Below are 19549 nucleotides of genomic sequence, written 5' to 3'. Positions count from 1 at the left end.
GCACCGACGATCAGGTGGCTTGTTGTTACTTGAACCGTCGGGGGGGGGGGCCCAAGTACACGTCTCTGAACCTGCTGGCCTCTATGATTTGTGCTTGGGCAAAATCTCATCTGTTGTACTTGAGGGCAGTGTACATTCTGGGACAGTTGAATATTCATGCAGACGCTTTGAGCCACAATCTTCCATCCTCTATTCTGTACCATCTCTCTCTTCCTCTGTTCCAGTCCCTTTGTCTTCGGTTCGGGACTCCCTGGATCGATATCTTTACCTCCCCTCACAACGCTCTTCTTCCCTGGTTTTGTTCGAAAGTGCCGTGTCCTCAGGCTTGGGCAGTGGATGCTCTGTCAATTCCCTGGTCTTTGGGCCTTCTGTATGCATTCCTTCCTATTCCCCTCCTCCCGAGGGTGTTGCAGAAGATTCGGAGGGAGAAACTATCGGTCCTGTTGATTGCTCCTTTCTGGCCTCGCCGCCTTTGGTTTCCTCTCCTGTTGCGGATGGCGGAGGGTCGGTTTGCCCGGCTCCCTTTGAGTCCGGCTCCTCTTCAATTTCCACTCCTGTCTCTGCCTTGTCTTCGTCATTTGCAGCTGACGGCTTGGCTCTTGAGCGGTTGACATTGGAGTCTTTGGGATGTTCCTCTGTGGTGGCTTGTGACATCCAGTTGTCATGTCGGCCTTCGACCCTTAAGTGCTTTGGTCGTCATTGGGGTTCTTTTGTCTCTTGGTGTTCTTCCCATGGGGTGGATCCTGTACTGGGGGATCCTGCTTCTGTGTTGGATTTTCTCAGGGACGGCTTTTTAAAGGGCCATTCCCCTTCCACTTTGTCTGCTCAGTAGGTGACGGTTTGTGCTTGTCGGGGTCCTGGGGCCTTCTTGGAGGTTATTATCCCTTTGGTGGGTCGGCTTCTTCGGAGCTCTCGGCTGCGTCGGCCGGTCTCTCCTATTATCGTTCCTTCTTGGGATTTGCCTACTGTTTTGCGGGGTCTACAGTTTCTCCCTTTTGAGCCCTTGTTGGATGCGTACTTGTTATGGTTGTCAGCTAAGGTGGCTTTTGTGCTAGCCATCACTTCCGCTCGTCGGTTGGGTGAGTTGGGTCCCTTGCTCATTTCTTTTCCATATTTGCAGTTCCTGCAGGATCGGGTTGTTTGCGGCTTGATCCGGCCTTTCTGCCTAAGGTTTCTTTATGTTTCCATTTGCAGCATGAGGTGGTTCTTCCTGATTTGCCTGCTGAGGGTGATTCCCTGGTTCCCTCTTCTTTGGATGTTCACAGGGCTCTCCAGATTTACCTCCAACGTTCACTAGAGTTTCGAGTTTCTCCTGCCCTGTTTGACCCTGTGGGGGTGTGGCTTAGGGGAAGAAGGTTTCCACTTCTACGATCAGTCGGTGGGTGCGTTTGGCGGTCTGCCAATCCTATAAGTCTTTGGATCTGTCTCCTCCGTCTCAGGTGCAGGGTCGTTCGATGCGTTCTGTGTCTGCTTCCTGTGCTGAGGCGGCGGGGGTCACTATCCAGGAGATTTGTAGGGCGGCCACCTGGCAGTCCCATCACACATTTGTGCAACGTTATCGGCTTGATGTTTTGCATGCCTCTGCTGACAGTATTTCTGTTGGTGTCTTGAACGCTGCTGTTCATTGATCATTTATTGGTTGAAGTTTTGTTCTTTTGCATGGATCCCTGGTGTCCTGCGTTTTTTCTTCTTGGTTCTCTGCTTGTGAGTTCCTCACGTAGTAAGGACTGAGACGGGGAGGACCCATGAGGGGGTAATGTCTTGCTACTTACCGGTAATCTTCATTACCCCGATTAGGGTCCTCCCCGTCCCAGTCCTCTTCCCTCCCTCCCTCCCTCCCGCTGTGTTTGTGTCGGAGTCTTGCTGATAACAGGCATGGCGGTAGGTGGGAGGGGCTTATGTAAACTTTGAATTCTGGCGTTTTGGATTGGCTGGGTGGAGGCAGGACTGCCTCATGTAGTAAGGACTGGGACGGGGAGGACCCTAAATGGGGTAATGAAGATTACTGGTAAGTAACAAGACATTATTAAGCTCCAAGTTTCAGGATCTTAATGCAAAGGAATCTTATCTCACGTGGCACTGGTAGAACAACAATAGAAAGGCCCTTCAAGTATTTGGAATGCAGATGGCAATGGCCGCAGAAATTAGATGCCCAGTGTTTAAAATGCAGATTGCCCTTCAGTGACGTTTTAATGTGTGAGAGGGTATTTAAAACCCATCACTTCCCCCATGCTATAGCTATGCGACTCCAACGCAGAGGGGAATGCATGCTTTTTTAGGTCTGACTTACAGACCGCTTTAGCTTCTTGGCAAGAGCTCATGTCATCACAAAACATACGCATATACATACATACAGATACAGAAAGGGTCTCATGAACAGCAGCATTCACCCTTTTGATACTGTGCTCAGCCAGCTTCAAGTATTAGCTTCAGAAGTTGTCCATCAATGTTGGCATCAGCCCACAGTATTTCTAATATGTGAACAACTTCAAGTAGCAGTTCACACACATTGTCATTAAATCCTTCTTGTCTGTCTTATTAAATGTTTTGAACTGTAAAGATCCACAACCTGCTCTCTTTCAACTTGCTTAGACCCCACCCTCCACTCACCCCTGTGCTGGTCCATTTCTCCACAGTGCTTCCCTTGGCCCCTATTCTCGCAGGCGTATTCCTGCACCGCTCCCTGATTTTTTCCCCTTTTTTCTTCTTTTTCTTATCAGGGTCCAGCAGCAGCTAATTGCTATTTTTTGCATTCTAAGACTGCCATCTGTCATGTTGGAATCGTATAATATATATATATTTTTTAAAAGACACAAGTTTGAAAGAGGCACATGTGTGTGTTGTGAACCTGCACCGCAACACACACATCGCGATGCATGGGCATGCATGCAAGCAAAAGGTGGCCATGTTGAAATGAAACCATTCCAAAATAACCATCATGCACTCACATCAGTGTGGATGCACCACAAGCACAAAGCAAGTGTTTTGATGGACCAGCAGCTATTTTGGCTTTTTTTTATTTTTTATTTAGTGTTCCAATATGTCTGACGGCTATTTTAGCATGGTAAAATGGAAAGCATTGGCAAAGGCAAGACAAATTGGCTTTGGCGATGCTTGTTAATATGTGCCCTGAAACTAAATACCCAGCAAAGAGGCAAGAAGTTAATACCTATGTCAGGATTTTGATGAAGGATGATCTGAGAGACAGCAAAAAGCAATGGCTAGAAATGCTTGAATTAATCTGAACCACTTTCATTACCTAGAATATACTTTATATATTGGTTGTAGATCCTTACAGAAGGTTACCAACCCAATAGGAGTGAGAGAAGGTCCTGTTTCAATAGGAACAGTTCATCCCAAAGTTTCAGGCCATGTCCCTTCCAAACATGAAAAAAAGTCTCATATGACATTGGGCTTTATGGATGAGATGCAGTTTGAGTCCCTCTGGCACCACAAGCATGGGGTCCATGACTGAGCAAATTCAGTCATTGTGACTTACTTAAGCAGCAAAAAAGTCATGGATGTAAATGTTTGAATTAATCTGAACCACTGTTAATTACTCTGGGCGAATCCATACTCTCTTTTTTTTAGCTCGTTGTGCCATTAAAGAGAGGAGGCAACTTTATGCAAATCAGCCTTAGTCCTGCTCCAATAGTCCAGCATGGACTGCTAGTCCAATTTTTAAATTGCACAGATAAGCAAGAAAACCAGAGGCATGGAGTGCACGCGGAGTAATTTCTTTAGTTCATATTAACTCAGCATTTCCATTCATTACATGTGAATGACCCCAAATGGTGTATGCATGCACAGATGGGGCCTTACTGGTTGTGCCACAGGGCTGAAGCTGCACCTCAGAGAGGAGGCCTGGCAAGACAGTGACTGGTCTGAATCTGCATGTGATGTCGTTCAAAGGGGTCTTGGCCAATCACTTGGCTGTGCTTCTCCTGCTGGAGCAGGATCAAAGCTAGTTTGAATGTACTTGGTCCCTATTTACAGTAACACAAATGCGCTAGGATGGCATTGAGTACTTACTTGTGCTTCAGATAATTCAAGCATTTTCAGCCATCACTTTTGGTCTGCCTAAGATCTTTATTGGCATAAATAAAGTACCAAAAATAACAGCAAATACAGTGACATACAAGTCCAGCTTAAACCCATATTAAGATACAGATGCTGTTTGCAATACATGCACCAATACCAAACAACACTAAATATAAGAAAGGGTGAAAAAGAAGTAGAGGCATAAGAAAATAAGCTATAGATGGGGAAAAGAAAAGAAGTGAGAAAGGGCTGGAAGAACAGAAGGGAAGGAAGGCAGAACTCCAAAGCAGGGAAGAGAGGGCGTGGAGATGGGCCATTCAGGTGAAGCCCAAGTAAAGTAATGCTGGGTGGGGGGTTGGGGTGCATTGACAGTGACGAGGTAGAATCAGGAGTCAAGGCGAATTAAGGGGGGTGGGGGGCTCCTGCAAAATGGAGGACCATGTGAGAAAGAAAATATCTGTACATTTCCGCGAGCCACTCCCCATGTGATGGCAGTTGTGGAGAATGCCAATGTCACAGAATGCAGATCTTGACAGCTGTAAGGGCAGCAATGAACAGGCAATGGGCATGGCGGGTCAGCTCAGAAAGGTCCAATTAGTCATGGAGGAGAATTAAGGGGTCTGGACGTGGCGAGGGCAAATCCATAGTTTCATGAGGCATAGACTCCACTGCTGTCCAAAGGGGTGAACGACAGAACAATCCAATAGGATATGAACTATATCACAGGGCGCGTGATCACATCCCCAGCAGGCAGAGAGAGAGAGTACCCTGCAACCTGAAGCCATGCCGGGGTCTAGTGCCAACCCTGAAGAATCTTAAAAAGACTGAATTTCATCCATGCCTCCTGGACTTCCCATTCCAGGGCCTCCAAGAAATCTGACCCTCCTCCTCATCATATTCCACCTGTAGGCGAGCCTGCCAGCTCGCCCTGAGGCTAGCCCATTGTGACATGGAGTAGAGGTGACGAATCAGACGATTGCAGAATCTGGACATCACGCCTTTAAACCGACCCCAAGTGTTTAAGTAAGAGAGCACCGGGGAACAGGGGATGATCTAGGGCTGGGGACTCAGTTTCCTCAGCAGGCAATACGCAATTGTTCATAGCGCCATTGTTGATTGTGCAACAAGCCAAATTCGTCCTGTAGCATCTCGAAGGACATTAGCTCACCACCGGAAATCAGGTGTGCAGAATCAGAATCCCAGCTCTGCACCAGGGGCACCAATCAATCATGGCCCCCCATGCAAATAACAGTATTGTTCCAGAGGGCAGCTTTGTCATGGAGATGCGCATCTACCGAAAAGAGCTTGTTATTTATTTATTTATTTATTTTCTTAGAACTTATAATGCGCAACAGCTACCCACAGTGGGTTTCCCGGCGCCAGGGATAGACTCAAGAAGAAAAGAGAACACAATACTATGTCAAAAACCAACTAAAGCAGCAAATAAGGCTATAGAAAAAGCAGAGTCGTAAGTTTTTTTCGGAAACCGAATAAATTGGCCTCCAATTTAAGGGCAATAGGCAGTGTGTTCCAAAATTTGGGGCCTAAATGGGAAAAAGACCGACCACCGATTTTTACAAGTTTAAATCTTGGGACAACAAAATCGCCATTTGCAGAGGATCGCAAAATGCGATTGGGTTTGTAGGTCTGGACAAGACTCTTTAGATATTTTGGGGCCGAGCCTTGTTTAATCTTAAAAAGGTAACAAAGGGCTTTAAATTTTATGCGGCTTGGGATTCTCAACCAATGCAAATCGCGAAGGGCCTGTGCAGCTGAGGATCTCCGTGGTAGCTTACAAAGAAGTCGTGCCGCCGAGTTTTGCACCACCTGAAGTTTATTCAAGGTAAAGGTGTCGGCACCAAGATAGAGAACGTTTCCGTAGTCAAGGCGGGACATAACTAACGCCTGTACAACGGTTCTCTGAGTAGAGTGAGGGAGCATCCACAAAATTTTCTGGAGCCATCTTAAGATGGCAAAACAAATAGAGGCAACCTTGATAGCTTGCTGTCTCATAGATAACTTATCGTCTATGAGAAAGCCAAGGTTACGAACTACAGAGACCGGTTGTGGAAGGGGTCCCATATCACTTGGCCAGTGCTGAGGGCCCCACAACTCTTTATTCTTTCCCAAAATGACGACCTCAGTCTTGTCGCCATTCAGATTAAGTAGATGCATTTGCATCCACTCGGCAACACGCGATAATCCGTTCTTCAAGACAGATACACTGTTGCCTTCACTGCTGGAAAGAGAAAAGACAATCTGAGTGTCATCGGCGTATGAAAAATTGTCAACCCTGCGTCCTCTACGATGGTGGCCAGGGGTCTAACATAGATATTAAATAGCAAAGGGCTAAGTATAGACCCCTGGGGAACACCATGCGCCGATGAACAGATGGCTGAAGCGGCCTTCGCCGAAAAGACTTGGAAAGTGCGCTCACTCAGAAATGAGGCAATCCAGGCAAGCGCAGGGCCATCTACTCCCAGGGACCGGAGAGAGTTTAGGAGGATAGAATGGGACACGGTATCGAAGGCAGCACTCAAATCCAAGAGGATGAGTGCAGATGTTTCCCCTCGATCAATACCGTGCCGCAACCTCTCCGTAACCCCAAGGAGAGCGGTCTCAGTAGAATAGTGTGCTCGGAAGCCAGATTGGGAAGGATGTAAAAATTCCGAACTTTCCACTAGTTGATTTAACTGAGAGTTGACATGTCTTTCCAACACCTTTGAAAAGAAAGGCAACAAGTATATGGGTCTAAAATTGGACAGGTTGGAGGTGTCCACACCTGCCTTCTTTAGGAGAGGGGCAACCATTGCATGCTTCCATTCTAGTAACACGTGAGACTCAATCAAAGAAGCATTGAGAAGTCTCATGAGGTCCCGCCGGGGTTCAAGGTCCAGTAACTTTAGAACTTTCACTGGTATTAGGTCGCGAGGAGATCCAGACCTAACGCTGTTCAGGCAAGAGAGGAAGGAGGTGTCATCAAACAGTTGCCAGTTGGTGACCTTCACCAAAGGGGAAGGTAGTTCAGGCACAGCCGATTGCCCCAGATGAAATTCAATTGCTGTCGAGGGAGAGCTCATAGAATCATATATGCGCTCAACCTTGGCAATAAAGAACTCAGCAATGGCTTTACATTGATCTTCCTCCAAAGCTGGGGGGGTCGGGACAGTGTCTGCTCCTGTTAGCTTTTTTACAACAGAGAAAAGAGTGCGTGGGCAATTCTGAGCCTGCGTCACTGTACTCACAGTGTAAGCAGCCCCGGCTATTTTACATTGGGTATGATACCCCTTCAGGGCTTCTTTGTATACAGCTTTTCGAGGAGCGGAGTAGGAATGCCTCCATTTCCTTTCAAGTGCCTTGCATTTAGCTCTTAGGATCTTCAAATCATCCGAGAACCAAGGTGCAGGGGGATGATGTAATCTAGAGCGTTTAGGTGTTGGAGGCAGTAAAGTGGTTATAGCACTAGTAAACCAGTGAGACACTGCCATGTTAAGCTCTGAAACAGAAGCATTAGTATCGGGGCAAGTATTGGAGAGGTACTGATTGAACTCAACAATATCAAGTTTTCCCCACTGATGAATAAGTTCATCCTTTCCACTGCTACCCTTAACTGGGCTCTTAAAAAGGGACAGGGAAAAATGAACTGCAAAATGGTCAGACCACTCCAACGGACGGGCAGTTTGAGAGCAATCAAAGTGTAAATTAGAAAGAACAGGGTCCAGCAAGTGACTTGTTATTATTATTATTATTATTATTATACAGCTTATAGAGCGCCTGGTTACTCCAACGGAGTGTTCCCGCCTTATCAGGCTGTATCCAGGTGGCGTACATGACTTTTAGCGTGAGGTTGCGGGAACCGGTGATGACGGGGCCTGGAAGATAGAGAGCCTGTTGTCCCTATGGGGCCTACTGTAGTCTGAGTTCAATGGCGACCCATAACGGGGGGGATCTTGGACCCGGGGATGCATGTATGCCATTTATGCCAAATGTAAGGTTAGATAGTAATTCTCCACAGAGAGCGGGCCCAGTCTCCTTGCTGATCTATGGGCAATAAGTTTCCTAATCGCCAGCCGAGGTCTTGATGCACCCCAAATGAAGGCCTTAATGGTCTAGCTTATCTGATGGAGGGTCAAGAGGGCTATTAATTGGGGAAGCATGCCCAACATGTGCGGCTGTTGTCTTTCAAATGGTTCCTCCTGATTCCGAATAGAGCATATTGGTTACTGGACAAGAGATGTACAACATAAAAAACCAAGCTGGGCCTTACTGGTTAAAGAAGACCATCTGACAAATAATAGAGACCATTTACCACCAGTTCGAAGATGCAACTGCAAATCAATTGGACTGGAATTTACTGCATCTCATTACAAGACTAATAACGTATTTCCTACCACAGGAGCCAAACAGAAACCATCTGTAACTTATCCAATAGAGTTTCCACCATGGAAGCATTTTCCACAACCTTGCTTGAGAAACATTGAATGAATTACAATGTAAGCAGGTGACAGGCAGCAACTTCCACCTTGGGCTAATGTCTGTGAGACCTCAGAGCACTCAAAAGGTGATCTGACAACAGAACACTCAACTGAAAATGTATTCTTAACATATAACTGGAAAATGTATGAATAAGGAGCCTTGAAACTTATGAAAAAGGACCTCTGGGCGCCTGCTCATGGTAAAGGGATCTTATGAGCCCACAGACAACATAAAAAGCAAACAATGACAAATAGGAACAGATGAAACATCCACAGCATCACAGTGCACAAACGTCGTATCTTTACAAAGGGAGATGAGTTTCCCCTCCTCGGCTGCTGCTCTGCTTTGGAAGAGTGTCCTTTGCTTGGTTTCTATGGAAACAAAAGAATTCACATACGCTGCATCCATTCTCCCAAAGGAGATGCTTCTCGATATTGCATTTTGTATTTGAATATAAATACTCTTAAACCAGGTCAGGTCTTACGCTGTGGAGCCCTCAATGCATTTTGTACAATCACTATTACCACGTGACCGGTCTGCGGGTTTCAAGGTCATTGGCACAAGAGAATAAAGTGAATCAAATCTGCTTTAATCTCTCGTCGCTTTAAAAAATATAGCATTCAAACGGGATACTATGTGGGCCCGCAAAATAAATTCAAACACCAGCTAGAATTAGCAAAAATAAACTTTAGCCGCTCATCAGAATCCACCTAGGAGCACTGCACGAGGGTTCATTTAATCTTATCTACACTTTTAGGCTGTTTCAAACTCACCAACTGCAGATCTGACATTGAGAGTCCATGTTGGTCACAGAATTTGTGGATAGCTTCGGAGGTCGTGGAAATGTATCTACTCCTGATTCTGTAGGACTGCAGTTTAAAATGTGATATAATATACCCAAAATTCTGCATTAGTATTTTAATTCTGAAGTGATGTGGAAGTGTTCACCCAATTCCTGGAATTCATTGCAGGGTGTAAATTTGCCAGTTCTACCCAGGTCGTGTCAGAAGTATGATGACGTTCATCAAACTCTCTGCATGTGAGAGAATGATGGAATTTCAGACAGAAACCTTTCAAATAAAAAAGGGATACAGCGCTTCAGAACAGAACAGAAAAAGACGCAAGTTTTCAGGGCTTTTGTAGTAATTTAGTACACTCCATAGGTGGCGCCCTAAGGCACCACCCCAACATGCATTTGCGTGTCACAGGCAGACCTGCCAGTGATGTAAACGTGGTAAAACATATGGATAGAGTAGTACTGTGCACCTGCCAGGTGAGATGACTATCACCAGATACGTTATATAAATGCAATATATTATGTAGCATACTTATACATCTACACGTTGGTAACTGGCAACACTATGCGCATCATTGGCAGTGGTGGACTGCCACCAAGTAGTACGGGTGGGGTGGTGTCGAATTTTTTTTCTCCAAAAATGACTTACCTTGCTCCCGGACCACCGCCTTACCTCGCGTCGTCCTCTTCTGTTCCTGCTTGAAGCAGGAATCACAAACAGGATCCTACAGCCAATCACAACGTTGCAATGCAGTGTTGTTATTGGTCTGACCGCTGTGGTTCGGTTGTCAGACAGGCAGTGGGAGCCTGTGCATGTTTCTCACCAGGATGTGCATTACAACCTGGTGGGGAACATGCGAAGTACGCATGACTGTTTCGCCGGGCCTAGATGGCCGGCCAAGCAGTCATGCCCACTTAAGTGCCCACCACACCTGTGACATGGCCAAGCCCCGCCCCATAAGCCGGAAAAATGAAATAATAATAACATAATTTTCTTTTTCTTTTATCCACTGCTCAAAATGCAGTGGGGTGACGCTCCTCTGCCTTAGCAGAGGAGCCACCGCTGATCATTAGTTCAAAACAGTAGTTTAAAATGTATAGTTGCCAAACAGAACTGGAAAAATTGTGGTAACAAGGTTAGCATCAGCATACTGGGAAATACATTTGCAAAAGAACATTTAGAAATTCATGCGATGCCCTCTCATGGAAAACCAGTTTATTATGTTTCTTGTAGCCTTCCTGTTGCACTTACTATGTACCTTAGAGTACCGGAAACTATCATGCTAGGAATATTGGACATCATTTGGAGTTTGGCGGAGCAGGAGCCCTGCTGTAAACCGAGAGGGATCCTGTTCCCCTACACATGCTGTCAGTCCCCGACTCCCATTTTGTGATTGAGGAAGCACCAGGTTTGGAAAGAGAGACACTCAACTGGCTGCACCAGCAAAAACTAACCTAGTGGCCCGCCTGCCACTGGGCTGCTAGGTCATAGCAACATTTCCTAAAAGTAGAGAGGGATCCACTCTTGCCCATCCATTAGCCAATGTGCACCTAGGAAACTATTGAAGATGTAAGGAAGAAACAAGCCTGTAATCTCAAAGGAGTTGAACAGTGCGTAATGTCTCTTCCATCATGCCTGCCACTTTGATGAATCAACAGCCATGGTCTTTATGCCTCAAAGACACCACCTAGTCCACAAGAGAACCTACTAGAGAAAATTACAATTTATTGATAATAGAGATTATCTATCCGAAATCTCCCTTTACTGTAAACGGACTGCCCCTTTGTAGCACTTGATTCTCTCAGGGTAGTAGGGCAGAGCAGTCCAAGGCCTACTCGGGTGGTTTGATGTGAGATAGTACCCAGACACGCAATAAACAACATCCAATAAATCATTGTCCAATCAGTGCCTTTACGTATAAAAAGGAAAAGTACTTTTGTTACACACACACTACTCAATACTATATATTAATTTACAAACATTTACATGGTGGCAGTTGGAAATACCAATAGTGACACCCACTTGACAGTTCACACCCACAACGACCCCTGAATCCTAAAACTACAATCCCCCCACATATGCCAGACACAATTTAATGGGATGTAGTTATCATCCAAGTGTTTACTGTTGGATATTTGTCCTGTTTGCAGGGTCACCCCAGATTTTTTCCTTCTGTAGCTGAACCCACTTTCGTTGGCATTAGGACGCTGCATACTTTAATCCTACTAATCAGTGGTAAACTGCTTGTGCTCTCCCTTCCACACCTGGTAAAATTGGTATATAGCTGATTGGCACACTTAATTTACTTATAAGATCTCAGTAGATTGTACTACCTGTACCCAGGGCCTGTAAGTTAAATGCAAACAGTAGCCTGCAGCACTCATTGTGCCGCATCCCTAAAACATGTCCCAGACCTGCTATTACAGCCTGCCGTGCAGTTTTAAACTGCCATTTTGGCCTGCCAAAACAAACCTTTTTCTAAGCCTAAACATTCCTTTTTTATACGTATTTCACCCCTTCAGTAGGCCCTAAATGCTCAAACAGCTGGGTGCATGGCATTTAAAAAGGAGAACATGTATCTTTTATGTTTTACATGTCGTGACAGAGAAAAACCTCCAAATTCTTTGTTTACTGTGTCAAAGCTAGCCTCCCATAGACTAATACTGGTTTACCTTGTTACAATTAATAAGTGATACATTTGGTTTGGGAGCAGCTAGAGAAATACTTCTTCCACTCATTTTAAATGTAATTTAAAATCCTCTTTCATGGTAAAGTTGGATTCTAAATTACTATTTTGAAAATTACATTTTTAGAAAGGTGTCATTTCCCTGCCAAATGTTTCTGCAGCCTTTCTGTGAGTGGCCAGCTGCCCCATTGCTGTTAATGGCTCCCCCACTGGCAAATGTGTATTGGAGACAGAGAGTCGACTGCTGCAGAGTGTGGGGGGTCTTCCTGGCAGGTTGCCTGGGAAGGAGCTCTGCCATGCCTTGATTACACCTCTAATGGATCTGCCACAGTGCACAAAACAGAACATGACACCCAGACTGCCCCGCCTTTTGTTTCTCTGGCTAAGCTGGCGTCTCCAGTACCTCTTATTGGATTTTTATCATACTTACCATTTTGGTGTCATTTTGTTTACTAAATTATGATCTATTTCTCAAATTCGTTTTGGAATTTTTATTGTTCGACATTTTGACTTTATTAATGTTTTAGTACTGCATAAATATTTCATACATTGCTTCTAAAGTTAAGCCTGACTGCTTTGCGCCAAGCTACCAGAGGGTTATGTACCCGTTTATTTAGCAACTTTTGTGGTTCACCCTCACAAGGACTGTGATTATTATATGAGGTGGGTTCTCACACTCCTCAAGTAATACCCCAATTTCTCACAAAAATATGTTACTTGAACCAATGCAACACCAGAAACACCACTAAGGAGGTGTCTCTGTCCCTGTTGAAATACTTTTTTGTAGGATAAGGTGAGTTTTGCTTCTGGTGGCATATTCCCATCACCAAGAGTGTTTATTTCAGACCTCCTGGCCTCTAAATTGTTTGACATTTGATGAGCTTGATTTCTGCTGCTCTCTCTCTGATGAAGAGAGCTCAGGGCCTGTCCTTTTGCTCCTTACACAGGACCGTCTCTTGTCTGGGCACCTGGCACTTCTCCAGGGCCTGGACACTTCCTCAACATTAACCCAAGACTGCAAGGCAGAGTGTCCTCCCTGACTGCACATTCCCGGTAGCTCAGACTCCTTTTTGGTTTTATCAGGGCTCGTGGGTTAGCAAAAGGGAGTGGCCTCTACTTCTGAGGGACACAGTCCTCCAGGACAGGTCACAGAAAATCCAGGGGAACCCTCTAGGGTAACCCTATCAAGTCGTTCCCACTACTGTCCCCCAGAGAGTGAGTGGAAGGCAGCACTATTAGACCTAAAGAAACAAATCCCAGGCTCTGAGTGCTAGCTGAAGTCCAAAAGCCCAGGAGTCCATCTCTGTAAGAGTCGAGAGTCTTATCTCTTCCAGCTGGGCATTCCTCCGATTTCGCTTTCCCCAGTCAAGACTGTTCTCAAACGTCTCTCCTTTGTGCAGGGGTTTTTAAGTTGGGGGTGAAAAGTTCCAGAAGCTAGGCACCTCTGCCGAGACCTAGGTTGTCCCAAACCTCCTGCACATCATTTTGGGAATTTTCAAGATGGCACCATCAAGTGGTACGTTGAAAGACCTTTGCTAATCTCCACCCCTAATTGCCACAGCTGCCTGGCTCCTTCCTTACAAAGCTTCAAAGGGCAGACACTCATGTGAGTGGCTCCAGATGACTGTTTACCTTTTCTTTGTTTCTGTGGGATTGAGCCTTCCCAGGCAATCTGCAATGGGAAAAGCAATTGCCACATGCTGATTCTATCCCCACTCTCCCAGAAGAAGGTCTTATTACTGGCAAATGGCCCTATAGCTTGGGTAGACCTTTGATTTTCTAGCTGGCCAACAGAGTAATTACCTTGAACTAGCAGGGTGATTCAAAGGTGAGAATCTAATTAGAAACTGACTCACAGAAAAATAGATACATCTTGAAATGCCACAAGGAGTGCAGATAAGTGGAAATTAATGTCAGACATGCATTTGGGATAGGAATTTACCATAATATTGGTGCAACAACTGAGTCACTAAGCCTAATTATAGAAAATCTGTGGCTTGATACAGATTTTACTGATAGGGTACAATAAAGTTAAGCACGCCCACTGTTCGGTAACCACAACAGGGGATCAAATGGGGCGGAGACCATTTAACTCAGACCTTATAAGAAAAATATTCTGGTCTGACCTAAATGATAAATTAAGACTACAAATGGGTTTTTATCTGTCATTTATAAAAAAAATGTTCTCTCCAGCAAGAAATATTTTTCTTTACTGAAATGTCACACATCATTACCTGATCTTGTTTTTATTGGAGCCTCTCAAAACTGCATTATATTGTGTGGCATTACACTGTAGCCTTTCAATAGTGCTTTCTGTTTTTGCCCCTAGAGGAGGACCCAAAGTGCTTTCTTGTTGGTATTCTGTCTGTACGGCATAGTTGGAGAAGGGTGTAAATTGAGCTGTAATCTAGGAGTGATGCATTTCCAAAATAGATGCTCTGATGAAAATTATTGTCTTCCAGTTGCCAGTGGTTTCAATTTGGTACAGTTGAATGAATGGGTTTGGACTTCAAGTACACTGGGATGAAGTTGTACCTCAAAAATGGTTCATTTCCTTTGGTATATTTCTGTAACAGAATTTGACTTGTAAAAAAACAATAGCATGTATAGATCAATGTACAAAAAATCTCAGGAACCAAGTGGCCAAATCTCAGCAGATTGACCTAGCTTTTCACCCTTGTGAGTTTGACAAAAAATGTAACATTGAGTTGTAGACAAAAAGATTAGATACACCTTTTTTAAAGTTATTAATAAAGATGGAAATACTACCATGCACTACTTACCTTTGATAGAATACGGCCTGTTTTTAGTTGTTTCAAACACCTCAATTGAATGTTCTTTAGGAAGGGTAATTTCAACCATAAATGTGTACATTAATTCATAATAAAACTGTAGACAGGCGAAGAATGCCAACTTGATTCTAGCAATAATTTTGTTTTGTGTTGTCAGGTTGCTTCCGCGTGTCTCGCTTAGAAAGATTTGCCAATTGAATTAAAAAAGAATCCGTTTTTTATGCACAGGAGCTCTGACTGCCCCAAAGGCTTCATCTTGGGTCCTCTTGGAATGTAGGGTCCCTGAACAATTTCCCACTTCACCCATGCCTTACAACATGTCTGGGTGTGTATGCCTAGGTGTGGCCCAATGCTCGCTGCACAGGAGAACTCAAGCTATTCCTCCCTGATGAGTCCTAATTAGGCTGAAACTAACCTGGGGTTGCTTGTGTCCTCATGGGGGGATGTCTGGCTTGGCAGGTTAGGTTGGACTCTACTGAATGTAACAGGATCAATAGTGAATAGTACATGGCTGCCTCTGGTGTGGCACAGTGGCTGAAAGTAGATGAACTAGAATGCACATCATTTTGAGGCACGGGAGCAGTGACAGCTACCCGGGTGTACGAAACTGCAAACGGGGTACTCACCCAGTTGTCTGCAGAGGTAGGCACGGTCAGATGATAACTAACCCAACACCCTCATCACAATAGGAAACACAGTACATTCTCAACGATGCTAGCCTTAAACATTACTAAAACATTACTCTAGAAAGACCAAAGAAATTCTCTAAGAAAAACGAAAAGTTTGTCATTACCCTCAACACAAAAACCTTTGATATTCCCTTAAAAATAAAGCTGGGAGGGAGTAAAGGTTGACTAATACTCTGACAGCAGCTATGCCAAAAAACATCAAGAAAATCAATGTTATGGTATACCCAAATTATCCTGTTTCACACCAAGACATATGATTTAACCGTGTCACCCACCGCTAACAATCTTACGCTAAAATACAACTATTCAGAGGGGGAACAACCTTTACAATGCAACTTTTACAACGCACTACACTTACAACGCATTTTTTACAACGCACAATCCATTACAACGCATGACATTACAACGCATGACACTACAACGCATTTTTAAAAACTACCTTTACAACGCATTCCATTACAACGCATACTACCATTACAACGCATACCATTACAACGCATAATATTACACTACGCTATCCAACACTTACCCTACTGTTGCACCCCCTGGAGTTAGAATAGTAATTTTTACCCCTATACTATCCAACACTTTCCCTACTGTTGCACCCCCTGGAGTTAGAATAGTAATTTTTACCCCTATACTATCCAACACTTACCCTACTGTTGCACCCCCTGGAGTTAGAATAGTAATTTTTACCCCTATACTATCCAACACTTACCCTACTGTTGCACCCCCTGGAGTTAGAATAGTAATTTTTACCCCAATACTATCCAACACTTGCCCTACTGTTGCACCCCCTGGAGTTAGAATAGTAATTTTTACCCCTATACTATCCAACACTTACCCTACTGTTGCACCCCCTGGAGTTAGAATAGTAATTTTTACCCCTATACTATCCAACACTTACCCTACTGTTGCACCCCCTGGAGTTAGAATAGTAATTTTTACCCCTATACTATCCAACACTTACCCTACTGTTGCACCCCCTGGAGTTAGAATAGTAATTTGTACCCCTATACTATCCAACACTTACCCTACTGTTGCACCCCCTGGAGTTAGAATAGTAATTTTAACCCCTATACTATCCAACACTTTCCCTACTGGTGCACCCCCTGGAGTTAGAATAGTAATTTTTACCCCTATACTATCCAACACTTACCCTGCTGTTGCACCCCCTGGAGTTAGAAAAGTAATTTTTACCCCTATACTATCTAATACTTACCTTAAATGCAATTTAATATTATGCGTTGTAATGGTATGCGTTGTAATGGTAGTATGCGTTGTAATGGAATGCGTTGTAAAGGTAGTTTTTAAAAATGCGTTGTAGTGTCATGCGTTGTAATGTCATGCGTTGTAATGGATTGTGCGTTGTAAAAAATGCGTTGTAAGTGCATGCGTTGTAAAAGTGTGCGTTGTAACGACATACATCCATTCAGAGCTATCCTCTCTAAATAGCATCTTCATACATTCATTAAGCCATGAAAATTTACAGATATATAGATACAAGAATAACTTTTCTTTACTTCTTTGAAGTCATGTATATTATTATATTAATGTGTATTTTAGTATTTATGAATGTAGGTTTTTGTACTGCATAAATATGAAGTTATTTCGAGAGGATGCTTTGGATTAGATGTGTTTTTTGTGTAATAGGATCATGCATGGGTGGGAGACAGGAGTAAGTGATGATCCTGGTGGTGAAGTCATGGTGTATCATAACTTTTGAACTTCTTGTCATTTTGGTTGTTACTGCTTTCTTATTGTAAAACATTACAAAAATGTGAGTCCGGCAAACTTCGCCTTTTGGCGAATCGTATTTATAGCCGTGAAAATGCGGTCCATATTTATATGCTTTGCAAGATTTTATTCATTACCTCATTCACCACCTTTTGCCAGTTAGTGGAGGCCGAGAGCCAGCAGTCGCCCGCCTTGAGGCTTTCTCGTGTTTTGAATGCACTCGGTGAAAAAAAGCACGGGGATATGAACTCATCAAAAAAGAGAAAAAACTGAGCTCTGAAAATAATTAATTAAAACTGAATGTAACATTCGAAATGATGTCATTTAAAAACACTTCATTTGTGTGGAGGCTTACCTGGATGAGAAGGGGAACCCTTGGCTATCCCCAGACCACACCCACAGCAAAGATTTCCTGTAGGGTGTAGCTCCTGATCCCATATGCAATCCCTTGGGATAGAGACAGGCCAAGCTCACTCCAGACGTCCTTAACCACAGCGAGAAATGTCATGGGAGGAGGAAGGCCCTGATGCAAATTAAGTAACAAACAACACCATACTTTGAAATGTTTTTGAAAGGAAATCCCCCGTGTTCCAAGTTTGAAGTGCTCTTATGGTCCGAGTGGGTTCATCGGTAAGAGAAACAGACCAGCAAAGTTTATCGATACAGTTTCTTATTTCTTATTCTATGTGAACAGTAATCCCCACTTTAGTATCACAGGCAGCTGAAATGCCCTATGGCACAATGTCCTAGTCCGTTGATCTATTAGTATAGTTAACACCTCCTTTGAATCTCTGCCTGGTCCACTTTGCCCTCAGCAGCCCTTGGAGCTACGTTCAGTAATCAAAGTGTACCTCGTTGTTGCACCTCAGTTATATCGAACAATGCTGGCCTAAGCAATTTTCATCGCTTACGTCCCTCCGTTGGCCCGACTGCCATATAACGCCATCCTGTATTGTACCATTCAAAATCCCACCATGAACCCATGAGAGTCTTGTCCAAATGCAATAATGTACTTTTTTGCTGATTTTGTTTATAAACACTTTTGTTCAGAAACTGAAAATACTTAATTTTGTTTCTCTTTTTAGGACTGGCTTGGCAGTACAGGAGTCTGTCGACCTATTGTTACCAATTCTTTATAATAGACATCAAGCGGACTTTGGCTCCTTCTAGGGGAGTATTTCCCTATATTCTCATGCTAGTGGCTGTTTTGTGTATCATTTTACCTGCTATAGGGTGCAGCTGGTGCAATGCCCAAGGGACTACAGCTCAAAGCCGTATTTTTTTCAGGGACACAGATACACAGAGATGCTTTGCGTCAACCCTCGTCTGCTATTGGTTTACCTACATCCATTGTCCAGGATTGGGTTAGCCCACTTCAGCTATCGCTCTAAGAGCAACAGCATTTGTCTATCACATGTGTACTTCCACCTGAAAATGGGTGTGTATCCGTGCCAGGTTTAGTGGGTTAGTACTTTAGCTTTCCACTTTCTCCCCTGTAGGTCCCAGTTCACTTATTTCCTTCTCCTTTTTTATTTTTACATTTTTAGAGTGTACTAAATCTCTCTGAACTGTGCTAATGGACTGCCTACTGGCTGTTCATTTGATCTGCAGTGCATCACATTCCACATGCATAATGCCTCTAAACCAGGCGATCATTATGGGATGGTACGGTCCTCAGAGTCTCTTTTTTTACCATTCCGATATGGCCAATAATTTGGTTCTAAATGTGGAGGCCACGCTGGAACTTTAAAACAATGATACACTATGTACAATACCATTGTAAGACACACACCCGCTGCTATGTTTAATTTTGTTATTACAAGCATATTCCTGCCGTCTTTAGGCAGCAGCATGTTTTCTTTTCTCTACTTTTGTTCTTTGAATTGATCTTGAATGTGTTTGAAGTGTGTTTGCTGTGTGTGTTTTCTTATGGTTGTGTGGAGGTAGATGAATGCAAGAATAAGTCAGTTGAATGGATGCATGATCCGTTGCCACTGCCGCATGATGGCCAGTGCAGCAGGAGTCCCTCTCTTGGAGCACACAGCCCAGAGGAGGTCAGGGATTGAGTATGGAGGATAAAGGTGCATTAAGGGGGGTTTAGATTTAGATACTCACAATTATCATAAGTGCTGGCAAGCCGTGCAAGGCTCATATTCCTGTCTACCCGGACATTATCTCCCAGGTCAAGTACATTGGAGTGCAGACATCAAGAGAGGGCCTTGTGCCTCTCCACAAGCAGCCGACCACCCCTAAAGTCAAGACCAATTAAGTGTTGCACACTGTGAGCCCATGCATGAACCCAAGCACCCGCAGAGGTGAGGAGATCTCACT

At 44.1% G+C, this 19549-nt stretch overlaps 1 long non-coding RNA gene across 1 annotated transcript in view; it reads left to right on the top strand.

Annotated features, from left to right (window-relative positions):
- The window catches only part of LOC146776206 (uncharacterized), a 153577-nt gene extending 134570 nt beyond the window's left edge, over positions 1-19007 (top strand). The window contains exon 4 of the long non-coding RNA XR_014972179.1: positions 18304-19007. This is a non-coding gene — a long non-coding RNA (uncharacterized LOC146776206). The remainder of the gene's footprint in view (positions 1-18303) is intronic.
- The last annotated feature ends 542 nt before the right edge of the window (positions 19008-19549 follow it).

Source organism: Triturus cristatus, chromosome 12 (genome assembly GCF_964204655.1).
Source record: "Triturus cristatus chromosome 12, aTriCri1.1, whole genome shotgun sequence".
In the NCBI taxonomy this organism is placed as follows: domain Eukaryota; kingdom Metazoa; phylum Chordata; class Amphibia; order Caudata; family Salamandridae; genus Triturus; species Triturus cristatus.
Note: the sequence above shows the minus strand (reverse complement) of the source record. Positions and strands in the feature narration are given on the sequence as shown.